General features: G+C 39.1%; 1 long non-coding RNA gene across 1 annotated transcript; it reads left to right on the forward strand.

The window, feature by feature from the left end:
* Positions 1–787: 787 nt before the first annotated feature.
* On the forward strand, positions 788–12,901 carry LOC127543346 (uncharacterized). The gene is made up of 5 exons (XR_007949210.1): positions 788–845; positions 1,438–1,546; positions 9,190–9,303; positions 10,169–10,282; positions 10,739–12,901. It is a non-coding gene; the product is annotated as an uncharacterized LOC127543346 (long non-coding RNA).
* Positions 12,902–12,935: the final 34 nt, after the last annotated feature.

Here is a 12,935-nt window from a genome sequence, read left to right on the forward strand (position 1 = left end):
TTTGTCTCTGTCTGTCTGTCTGTTTTTCTGGGTCTCTGAATCTACCTGTCTGTGGTTCTCTGTTTTTCTTCCTTTTTACTAGGTCTCGGTCTGTCTGTCTATCTCCCCTTCTCTGCATGTCTCTCTGTCTCTCCTCCTCTACTATTTTTCTTGTTACTGAAAACCAAGCCCTTCCTATAGAAAGCACCTAATACATGTTTGTTGTCTTGAAACTGAATGCTCGGGATGAGCAGCTTACCTTTTCAATGAGTACATGTCTTCCTCCCTCCTCCCCCCCCCCCCCACACACACTCCTGTGATCCTGTGATTGGTTTCTATGCTGTTTATTCCTTCGCTCCAGTTAATTACAGCCTGTCACAAACCAGAGGCCACTTTATCATTGAGCACAGATAGGATGGAGAGGCACAAGGAACAGACAGAAGAATAACCCGCGGCGGCAGACACCCCCAGTTTAAGGTTTTGTCAGAGACTGTCCCTAATGCTGCCTTGTACAACCTTTATCTTGAGTCTCACTTTCCCTTCCCAATAGCTTTTGACTCCTTATCACATTTTTTATAACAGAACTGCTTCCAGTCCATTATAGAACCATTGCATGGTTCTGATGTCTGCCAACATCCAGAATCCATCTGAAGACATCTTTCACATTTTCTATGCCCAGGTAGTGCTCTAGAGCTCCACCCACTGGATAACAGTAACCAAGGCTTGTCATCTGACCCGCCCCTAACCAATAAGCTTCTGCTATTTCACAATCATTGAGTTGACTTTCTGTATATTATTTGAACTTTCACTTTTAGATGGAACACAGAATATAGCCACACTCTGGGATATCTCCCCTGGATGCCAAGGTAGGCAATGTCACAAATATCATGGGTGACCTTCCTTAAGTCTCCTCTTTTGGCTGTTTTTTTCTATGATAAAATGATGTGGACTGGGGGAATGAGGAGTGGGATGGCATGCCAGGTGTGAGTGTTTAGGGAGGGATGTTAGGGAAGGATCTCCAAGGTCCCATTCATCTTTGTGATGCTCAATGGTATGATTTCCCACGCCCTCATTTACCCTTTTCCCAATACTTTATTGAAGAAAATGGACCAGAAAGTCTGATGACTTGAGAGAGGGCTCCTTGGGAGGTCCATTGAGTCCGCTAGGGGAGGGGAGTGTGTGTGAATTTGAGGCCGAAGTGGGGAATATCCGGGAGTGGAGAACACATGAGGTGGTGAATAGAAAATTGGAATCCAGGAAACATGGGCTCATATCCTGCTGGTGACTTAATTCTGTGTGTGTGGGAAAAGCCCTTAAAGTTTTTGATGATCAGTTATCTCAGTTTTACAATAGAGATAATAAGGTACCTACAGGTCAGAATTATTTAAGATTTACTTGGGGGGGAGGCAGGATGGTAGAGAGTAGACAGGTCTTTGATTTCTTCCTGCTTTCCCTCAGATCGATACCAGGTCAAGCCTCTAAACCAGTTTTGGAGCGACAGAACCCACAAATATTCGGACTGTAACAAATTTCCAGCAGAAAATATTTTGGAAGTACTTCATAAAAGGTCTGTTTCAAAAAAGATTTAGTTGAAATGATATCTATAAAATGTTTTGCAATTTTCAAATTGTTGTACAAAAAGTTTATTACTATTATTATTTGGGAAAGAATGACTATTATATTCTTCTCTGTGAGACGCAAGGCTACACAATATCAGATACTTGCAAAGAGATTCAAAATACAAACTCTTAGTCATGTCTCGAATGACCAAAACAGAAATTTGCAAGTTGGAGGCACTTCAGAAATAGGGGATTAAAGGGACTCAGGAGATGAGGAATTGGATTTTTTTAATAGTAGCTTTTTATTTTCAAAATACATGTAAAGATAGTTTTCAACATTCATCCTTGCAAAACTTTGTATTCCAATTTTTTTCTCTCCCTCCCCTCCTTTTTTCCCTTGACAGCAAATAATCCAATATATATGAAACATGGGGACACTGCATTAAGGGTTGTGAAGCCCAGTCCCTGACAATTTTTTCAGAGCAGAGAAAGGAGGATAATGAGACTTTGGCAGGATGGAATTAACTAGTATAAGAAATTATCTGTCCAAGTGCAAATTAGCAGTTGCCAGGCCAGTCAGTGTGATAGCTGAATTCCTTTTGACAAATGGGACTCACTCACAAACTGGAAGCAGGCTTCACACACTGATCTTTTCTCGGGTTCCTTCTCCATATCCCAGGGTGGGATACATTTCACCTTTCAGCTCTGTCCTCCTGTTTCTAACTCCACCCATGATCAAAGATCACAAGAGGGAGAGGCAGGGGTCTCTAAGAGGCTATCCTGAAGGGAGAAGGAATAGTTTGTGCCCAGGCACAGGATCCTCCACATAGTAGCTCTTTGAAAAGAAGACACTCTTAAAAGGGAGAGGATAGAGGTTCCACCTCCTCCAGACAGAGCTCATTCTCCTCCAAGAAGCAAACAACCCTTTTCCTATAAACACATGTAAAAGAGATTGCCACAAGGGACTCTCTCCTAGAAAGGAAGAAAGTATATTATTTGGAGGAATCTGAAAAATTGTACAGCCTTAAGAAGAAAGATTGCTTCTCTCTACCAGATGAAACCCTGACCATCACCCCAACTCTAACACAAACCGAAGGAACATTGCACAGAACTCTACTTACCTCCATGACTCTCAATAAATTCTTGTCTTATCACACTCTATCCCAGTTCACATTTCTGAGCCCTGGGGAACTGAGGGCAAGGTGAGAATGTAAGGGGAAAGGTATCTCTGTCACTCTGACCAAGGAATGTCTTCTTCTCCCTTAGGCAATATATTGGTCAGTTCTCATGAAATTGGTTTAAAGATATTTCTCTCTTTGTCTCAATTCTCATTCACCATCTCTGCTTGTTTCTCTAGGGCCAGTGCTCCTGGGCCTGCCTCTCACAGACTTTCTCCCTCTATCCCTTGTTTTTTGTTAGAACCATGTATGAAGGGACACAGACATCCTTCTACAGAATAGGTAGCTGATTTTGATCCAGATTCAAGCCAGAATTATTTACATGTAACAGAGAGACTAGCTTATCTGCTTCTTTCTCGGTGCCTTCCTGAGTCTTAATGGAAAATTACTCTAGATCATTATTACCAGCTGCCTGATCCAGAAGTGATTCATCTGTACCATTTCTGATTAACACACCTCATATAAAATCATTAATTTTTTCTACTCTCCTCCCTATCATAAAGACTGAACCTCCATATCCACATTACAGACATTGACCTATGTTCTCATTGCATTTAATAATTCTTGGAAGTTCCATCACCAGGGAATATCTCCTTTCTTTCCATCTTCTGTTTCCTCCAAATATAATGGAGATCATCAGACCACAATTTTTCACCTTTTTCAATTTCCTTCAGTAATCCCATATTGAGATATGGCAGGTAATGGTTTACAAGAGAATGAGATATAAGGGACTCAGAAAAAGAGAACAATGTAAACCAGTTCACCAAGAAGTCTAGATGGGGAAAGGAGGAGAGTCCAATTAGTAGAGGTGTGATTGCCTAGGAAAAACTGAAAGATTGAGAAACTGGGAGTCATAAACTGAATGTGGAACTGGGTTTGGTAGTTGCAAGGCAGAAGAAGAGAATAAATGATAATAGATTGTGATCAAATAAAGGAATTTTTTAATTTGTGAACAAAGAATTTGTATATCTGCAGATACAACCAGATCAAGGGTGTGATCATTAACCAATTTGTTAAAGGAATAATTTGGTCATGGGGAATGAATAAGTTGAGAAACGAGGTATGTAGGGCATATGAGGAACTAGCACTTTATATATTGGAGTTCCTTACTATGAAAGAAGAAAGTAAGGAGAGATGGTGAGCTAAAGACAGAACTCAGAACTGGAGGTCTGTAATCAACAGCTCCCATAAATGAGTGGGTGGTAGATATGCATTGAGGGAACCTTAAAGGAGGAGAGATTACTGAGTGATAGTAGTAGAGAGAAAATCTGGAGATGGCAATGAGTATTACAACAATCCCATCTTGACCAGTAAGTTGAAGGAAAAAAAGAAAATTCAGCCAGGGTTGTTAAGAGTAGCCAGGGAGTTCTGTTATCAAGAGAAAGGCAGGTCTCAGTAAGAGTCAAATGATAGAAGGAGCGGGAAAGGAAAGGTTTGAAGATGAAAGCAAGATTGATATGTTTGGAGCAGGCATATCAGCGAACACAGTAGAAAGAGTGGATTACTGTAGAATAGGACCTTGGATGGGGTTGAAGGAAGGATCACGAAGGGGGGTTAGAGATTGGGGTTTGCATGATGACCAGGGATTTAGAGTCACTGAGAAAGGGAAGGGGATGATATGACTTTGAGGGAGTTTGTTATTATTGAGAAAAGAATTTAGGTAGATTTTCATTTTCCACTGGAGGGAAGGAAACAAGCATTAAGTACCTACTCTGTGTCAGTCACTTTGCTAAGCACTTTGCAGATATCTAATTTTGTCCTGGCAGCAACCCTAGGAAGAAAATGCTATCATTATTGCCATTTTACAATTGAGGAAAGTGAGGCAGACAAATCTTAAATGACTTGTCCAGGTTCACATAGTTAATTTGTCTAAAGTTAGATAAGAATTCAGAAAAGCCTATATCTTCTTAGAAGACTTCAGATCCTGTGCTCTATCTGCTATGCAACTTAGGTTTCTCAGTTACCACAAGGAGTTAGAGTCCTTTGGATGGAGTCCTCTAAAAGAATTTAGCAAAGGGGTGCTTGAAACTGAAATAGTAATATTGTTCCCCTTTCCTAAAGAAGAAGACCAAGCTGGAGATGTGGTAGAATAGCTACCAGTGGAAAAACAAGTTTGGCCTCTTGATCAAAATATCATAATTCTAGAGCCATTATCTTGTTTTTGAATCTCTTCTGTCAGTCAGTTAAATTTGCTTCCCATATTCAAATGATACTCACCATATTCTGGTCATATAGTAGTTAACTACATCTGTAAAAATGAAAAGAAAAAGTGTTTCTACATGTAGCCTTTTATCCCCATCTCCCATCTAATCCCACACTCCCAGGTACTGAATGAGATTAAAGGCCTGTTTTATTCAGGATCTTAGGGAATGTATGGGAGCACCATGGGAGAGAGGTACCTTCTTTTTCATTTCAGCAACTAATGGGATTTTCAGTAGTTGCCAGGTCCAGCCACTCTAGTCTTGATTTCCATGTGCCTCAAGTTGAGGGAAACACTGGTCACAGTCCCAGCTCTTCCTTCCCTGACCCCAACACCCAGAACAAAGGAGCTTGGCCTCAAGCTCCAGCCCCACAGTTCCAATCCTAAATGTCAGTCTGATGACCAGGAAAGCTTATAATCCTTGCCCCATGGGGTAGTTTCAAACCAATGACACAATAGAGATTAATATCTTTTATCTAGAGAAACCAAGTACCAAAAAACCTAACTTTACCCATTAAAGAACAGTTTAAATGGAACAGCAAATTTTGGGTTTAAGTTTCATCCCAAAAGAATAGAAAAGAAGAGGGGAATGAAGTGGGAGGAGGGGGGAAAAAAGCATTTCTTCAGCCACCTGGCTTCATGGCTGGGGATAAGGAGGGCATACATGAATGATAAGACTTATCTTCTATTTTTGGTGCTGTCATCCTATCTAGCCAGGGTTGATGCAGACCTTGGCTGCCCTGGTGCCATGCTCAACGCCATCCCCCACCTCTGCCAGAGTCAGTGTCTGCCTCTCTATCTCCTTCCTGAAACTCGTGGAAAGAGTGAAAGACTCATGGAAACTTGTCTCATTGCCATGTTAGTTCTGAATATTTTACTGGGTGGAAAAATGACAAAACTTCACGTGTCAGAATTCCCAGACATGATTTAAACTACTTCTCCTAAGAGATTCCCACCACTGTCCTCTTATTCAGAGAGGGATCAGATATATCATTACTTTTTGTTTATTTGTTTGTTTTCTAGGACCTAACTAAATATTGAGTAAGAGAATCACTGAGAGCTAAGAAAGTTGGGAGATTCTGGTCTTTTTCTTCCCCATAATCTTATTACTTAACAAATCCCAGCAACTATTCTTGGTTCATTTTCTTTGAATCTTCTTTCTCTCCATGTCTTCAGTAATTCATATGGAGCCACTTTTTTGCTGTTTCTAAGACACCATATAATTGGAAAAGATCTCTGGAGTCTATATAATCTAGAAGACTTACAAGTATGTGTGTGAGCAAGAGAAATGATTATGGCTCTACTATATACATAACCACTTACAGTTGGGCAGATCCAGGATTTTTTTTTTCCTTTCTTATTTCCTCATTCTCTACTAGATCAAATCAGTTCATGAAAAATAGGTATGATATTAAGATTGAATTCAACACAGATGAGCATAGATAATTTGTCTTGATGCCCCAAACTAGGGAAAGTTTGGGTGTAAGAGGGACATGATTAAAATCACCCCTCATTAGAGTAGCTCCACTTCCCATTATAATGTTCATTTTATTCATTAGTTGTTACTCAATCAGAGTTGATTGCCATCTACATGGAATACTCACTTTACCAAAAGTAAAATGATCTGCCACGATCTACTTTTGGCTTACAAGAAACAATCAAATGACTATTCTTTTTTTTTTTTCTTTTTAAAAATTTTAATAGCTTTTTATTTACAAGTTATATGTATGGGTAATTTTACAGCATTGACAATTGCCAAACCTTTTGTTCCAATTTTTCCCCTCCTTTCCCCCACTCTCTCCCCTAGATGGCAGGATGACCAATATATGTTAACTATATTGTAGTATAAATTAAATAAAATGACTATTCTTTTATTAATTTTTCCTAACCACAATTAATAATATTATTAATTACCCAAGAATTAGAGTTCTTGAATTTGGGGAAAGAGATTTGTTCTGATTTCTGATGAGACAAGATTTTGAATCCTGCCTTCTAGTAGCATGGAGTCAACTCATGATTATATCCACTTGTTCCCTGAGAGGAGGAAATAGGTATGGTTCCACATGGAGAAAATATAAACAACATGTTGAAATCACAGTTCCAATGGTAGGTAACAAAATCAAAGGAGACAGACCAGCGTGGCAAAGGAATTTACAATTGTAGTATGAAGTCAAGAAAATTATTCCTAAGTATATCTGGGAGAATGCACCATAAAGGGTGTGTTCTAGATGAGATGCTGTTTTTGTAGAACTACCTACATAAGATGAGCATTTTCCCCATTTCTTTCTCACTGTTCTATTAGAGTTCCAGTGCTATTTTTAAGGTTTCAACAGAAGGAGAAAAATCAAGTGGGAAGTTTGGGAGGAAAAAAGAGAAAAAGGGGAAACCAAGAAAGAAATAAGAAAAGTGGCAAGAGATGAGTGTCAAAGAAGTATCATTCTGCCCAGATCCTAGTAATCCAGCGCACATGCGGGCACACACACATAAACACACACACACATACATGAAAAGAGAGAGAAACAGAGATAGAGAGGCAGACAGAAACAGAGAAATTGAGGCAAAGAGGCAGAGACAGAGACAGAAAAAAGAGAGACAGAGATAGAACAATTAGTATTATATTGATGGTACACAGGAACTGCCAAAGATCAGAAGTTTCCTAATTTGACTAAGAAATACTTTAGCCTTTCAAATACATTGACCACAAAGCACAATTCTTATCAGGATAAGGCATGTGTCATGGGAAGCAACATGGGTGATCGAGAGTAAAATCGATATCAAAAATGTTACTTTGCTGATAATATGTTGTTGGAAGTGGCTGATATTATTCTGATGTGGGAAACTATGGAATTTGACATGCACATAATTTTAATGATGAATACAATAATAGGAAAAATATCACTGGTATGAATTATTACTTTGAACTCCTCTTCATGAGGTGCCTTAAAATAAGTTAAGGAGTGAAATTCTGAGCATAGCCTTGTTCAGAAGGAGCTGAGTGGTGTAGTAGATGCTCATAGTTGGAATAAGAAAGATCTGAGTTCACTGTCTCATCAACTTACTAGTTATGTGATCCTATGCCATTCTCTTACTCTCAGCCTTAGTTTGTTCATATGTAAAATGGAATTAATAAAAGTACATACCACATGGCATTATTGTTCAGGTGCAATTGAAAACAATTCAATTCAATAAATATTTATTAAGTCCTTCATATTTTCCAAGCACTGTGATAAGTATTAGGGAAGAAAAGAAAAAAGGAAGAAAAGAAAGGAAAGAAAAAGAAAGGAAGCAAGGAAGGAATAGATGAAGGAACAGAGGGAGGAAAGGAGAAAGGGGAATGAATGAATAGGAAGGAGAGAAGGGAGGAAGGAAAAAAAGGAAGGAAGGAGAGGAAGAAAAAAAAGGAATGAAGGAAAGAAGACTAGAAGAAAGAAGGAAGAAAAAAGAGAGAGGAAATGATGGAGGGAAAATGAAGGAAAGAAAGAATAAATGAAGGAACAAAGGAATTCTTATCTTCAATATAGCATATTTGCACATAAGTGTTTGTAAATTGTCACCCCTTTAGACTGTGAATTCCTTCAGAGCAGAAATTGTCTTTCACTTTTTTTTATCCTCTATTCTTAGCACAATATCTAGCACATAGAAGATAATAAATGGTTATTGACTAACTGCTTGGCTGACTCTGCAGAGTATAGAAAGAAATACCTCATCATAACTGATACAGTCCTTATAGCCCCCTCTGTAGTCTAACTTTATTCTTAATAAATAAGCTCTGGGGCAACTAGGTAGTTCAGTGGATAGAGTATCACCTCTGAAGTCAGGAGGACCTGAGTTCAAATCTGATCTCAGATAGCAAGTCATTTAACCCCAATTGCCTCAGCAAAAAAAAAAAAAAAAAGTCAAATAAATAAATAAATGAAAGAATGAATGAATGAATACATAAATAAATGAATGAGTGAATAAATGAAGTGGACAAGGAATGGATGCAAGGAATGGAAGAGGGAGCAGCAAGGTACTGAGAGACCTAGGGATGGGACTAGTGGTTGGGAAACTTGGAGCCTGGAGTATATGACTATGACCCCTGTTTTCCCTATGCTCAGTCAGATGTCCATCGTCCTCCCAGAGCAAGGCTATGAAAGCCCCTCTCCTGGAAAAGGATGTCCCTATAATTGACCTTTTTGGGGAGGAGATTCCGAAGACTAATATGTAATGCCTTTTCCTGTGCTAGGACAGAGTATGCATGTCAGATTCTCCTGAGTTACATGTTGTCTTTCAGGTGAGGAAGAGACAAAACCAATGGATCTCCAATTAAGAAATATGATGAGGAACATCATTGCCTTGTGGACAATGTCATGTATATTTAGTTTATCTATATTTTTCAAAACAATAAGTAAGTATAATGAAAACTTAGGGCAAAGCCCTAAAGGCCAGTTTTGAGAGGGGAAGGTACAGAAATATGAGCATTGGTTGCTTCCATCCTTCCTCTAAACAATTTAAGCCAATAATAGTACCAGTAGTTTTTATAATTAACACCTTTGGGGGTTTTCTGTGATACTTTGCCAATAAGTTAATACAGACAAAAGAGCTGTGGGAGTACAAGACATATCAGAAACCAGAATCCCTCTTTCCTCAGGGGGCTGTGACTGGAGCTAAGGAATTGTCTCTGGATCCCTGGAACTCCCCCTAACACCTATTTGAGGCTACTGGTCTGGGATGTTTCCTGTATGAGAAGACATGGGTGCAAAAAAGTTGTGATGAGCTACCTTTTGGGGGGGACTATAGGATCTCAATGTCTCTCCACTTCTTTGTCATTGGTGGGAGAGCTAGGCCAGTCTTCTTCTGTGAGACAGATTAAGTTGGCATTATTCTTTTGGAATTATCTTCAATCATTGTCAAGTTGAAAATAACTAAGTTATTCAAACTAAGTATACTTTTAACTTGTATTCAACTTATCTTCATAAAACAGTACTTCAGGTGGAACTTATTCCTTAGATTTGTTGGCATACAGAAAATGGCCAGACTGCTCTGGCAAAATAGTTAAGGATCATCCAGGGTTTATCCCCCAGAGCCTTTGACCCTCAGTTTGCTACACAATGGGAGAATCCCATGGGGAAGACTAACAAACATGAAGTTGGATTTAGTTGGAGAAGGCTCCTACTCCCAGTTTTTTGAAAGCTCTTTAGTCAAAGTGACAGTCCAGGGGGTACAGGAGCATTTGAGTGGTTATGCCCTTGACCCTTGTTGTTCTCTTGCAGAAAGTCTTCAGGAAAAACCTTTTATGTGGCATGTGAATGGGATCCTGTCAGTGACTTATTCAATGGAAGTGGGTGCTTGTATTTGTTATTTGTGGACAAAGCACAGTTGTCCAGGTAATGGTGACCTGGGGCAAGGATGGGTAAGGGGAGGATAATTGGACAATATTAAAGGGCAGTCCTCATAAAAATCTCAGTGGGTGTCAACTCCCTGTGCTCATTCTCTTCTTAACTCCAATCTCTGGACAATCCTGACCCCAGGTATCCATTTTTCCCTTTGAAAGAAACTGTGACTGTGACTCTCTCCAGCTTTCCACAGAAACATGTGGCCTAGGGATGGTCTGAGGAATTTGGGAGTGGGGAGAGGAAAGGCTCCTGAGGATGGAATAGGTTGTGTATAATTCAGTATGTTAGATAATGCAGTGGTGATAGAGAGAGTGAGTTCAGGGTTATGACTGGGGGGTGGCAGAAGAGACAAGGGTTTCCCCTTCCATAGAGGAGTGATCTGGGAAGGGAAATTATATAGTTTACCTTGCACCAATTTCTAAGAAGTGTCTATCCTTTGTTTGGCAGGATTTATTCCCAAGGAGGATTGGGTGAATTGGTTTGCTTGGATTCTCATTTTTATCTTTTTCACACTCATAATAATGTTTATTTTAAATTTTTTGTATGCATATCTCTCCTTTTTTTTTACGTTGTTGTTTTCAATGAATTTTGTTGATTTTGACAGCATCATCTTTTTGATACCTGTATCTAGAATATATTTTTTGTGGATTCTTCACAATTTTCTTTGAAAAATATGCTCTGCTAAATTAGGCATGGACCCACACTTAACACCATATACCAAGATAAGATCAAAATGGGTCTATGACCTAGGCATAAAGAACGAGATTATAAATAAATTAGAGGAACATAGAATAGTTTATCTCTCAGACTTGTGGAGGAGAAAGAAATTTGTGACCAAAGATGAACTAGAGACCATTACTGATCACAAAATAGAAAATTTTGATTACATCAAATTAAAAAGCCTTTGTACAAATAAAACTAATGCAAACAAGATTAGAAGGGAAGCAACAAACTGGGAAAACATTTTCACAGTTAAAGGTTCTGATAAAGGCCTCATTTCCAAAATATATAGAGAACTGACTCAAATTTATAGGAAATCAAGCCATTCTCCAATTGATAAATGGTCAAAGGATATGAACAGACAATTTTCAGAGGATGAAATTGAAACTATTACCACTCATATGAAAGAGTGTTCCAAATCATTATTGATCAGAGAAATGCAAATTAAGACAACTCTGAGATACCACTACACACCTGTCAGATTGGCTAAGATGACAGGAAAAAATAATGATGAATGTTGGAGGGGATGCGGGAAAACTGGGACACTAATGCATTGTTGGTGGAGTTGTGAACGAATCCAACCATTCTGGAGAGCAATCTAGAATTATGCCCAAAAAATTATCAAATTGTGCATACCCTTTGATCCAGCAGTGTTTCTATTGGGCTTATATCCCAAAGAAATACTAAAGAAAGGAAAGGGACCTGTATGTGCCAAAATGTTTGTAGCAGCCCTGTTTGTAGTGGCTAGAAACTGGAAAATGAATGGATGCCCATCAATTGGAGAATGGCTGGGTAAATTGTGGTATATGAATGTTATGGAATATTATTGTTCTGTAAGAAATGACCAGCAGGATGAATACAGAGAGGACTGGCGAGACTTACATGAACTGATGCTAAGTGAAATGAGCAGAACCAGGAGATCATTATACACTTTGACAACGATATTGTATGAGGACATATTTTGATGGAAGTGGATTTCTTTGACAAAGAGACCTGAGTTTCAATTGATAAATGACGGACAAAAGCAACTACACCCAAAGAAAGAACACTGGGAAACGAATGTGAACTATCTGCATTTTTGTTTTTCTTCCCGGGTTATTTATACCTTCTGAATCCAATTCTCCCTATGCAACAAGAGAACTGTTCGGTTCTGCAAACATATATTGTATCTAGGATATACTGCAACATATCCAACATATAAAGGACTGCTTGCCATCTAGGGGAGGGGGTGGAGGGAGGGAGGGAAAAAAAAATCGGAACAGAAACGAGTGTCAATATAAAGTAATTATTAAATAAAAATTTAAAAAAAAGAAAAAGAAAAATATGCTCTGCTTCTGGGAAATAAGGGTCCCTGTCCCAACCTTCCTGTGCATCACTGAACCTTGGCTTTGACCCAGAGGCTCCTTGTGTTTGCAGGGGGAAGCTTTGATTACTCTGTTCAGGAAACAACCTGTTTCCCAGAGTTTGCCTTCTGAGCTGGGACTGGAAGCTGACCCACTGATTTGCTTTTATACTGAGCCAGGACTGAGGGTCTTCATTGTGAGTTGCTTTAAGACCTCCTTACCAGACTTTCCCACAGTCTCTCTGAGCTGGCCTGAATACACTTTTTGCCCCAATGAGACTGACTTTTCTTGAACTTTTATGAGTCCATGTTGAGCTGGAAAGTAGGTTCATTCTATTAGACTCTATGGTTTCATGCAATTTTCCAGGCAAACTGGGAGACCTGGAGTAGCTCCCTGACTTTACTATCTTGGCTCTACCCCCAGAATTTTTTTTCCTATTCTTATTTAAAGGTTTGAGTTCCAAATTCTGTCCCTTTCTTCCTTCTCTCCCCTCCCCAAGATTGTAAGCAGTCAGATATGGGTTATACATGTGCAACTATGTAAGACACTTCCCTAGTAGTTATGCTTTTCTCCCTTCTTTT

The sequence above is a fragment of the Antechinus flavipes genome, unplaced genomic scaffold (assembly GCF_016432865.1).
Source record: "Antechinus flavipes isolate AdamAnt ecotype Samford, QLD, Australia unplaced genomic scaffold, AdamAnt_v2 unplaced_scaffold43, whole genome shotgun sequence".
In the NCBI taxonomy this organism is placed as follows: Eukaryota; Metazoa; Chordata; class Mammalia; order Dasyuromorphia; family Dasyuridae; genus Antechinus; species Antechinus flavipes.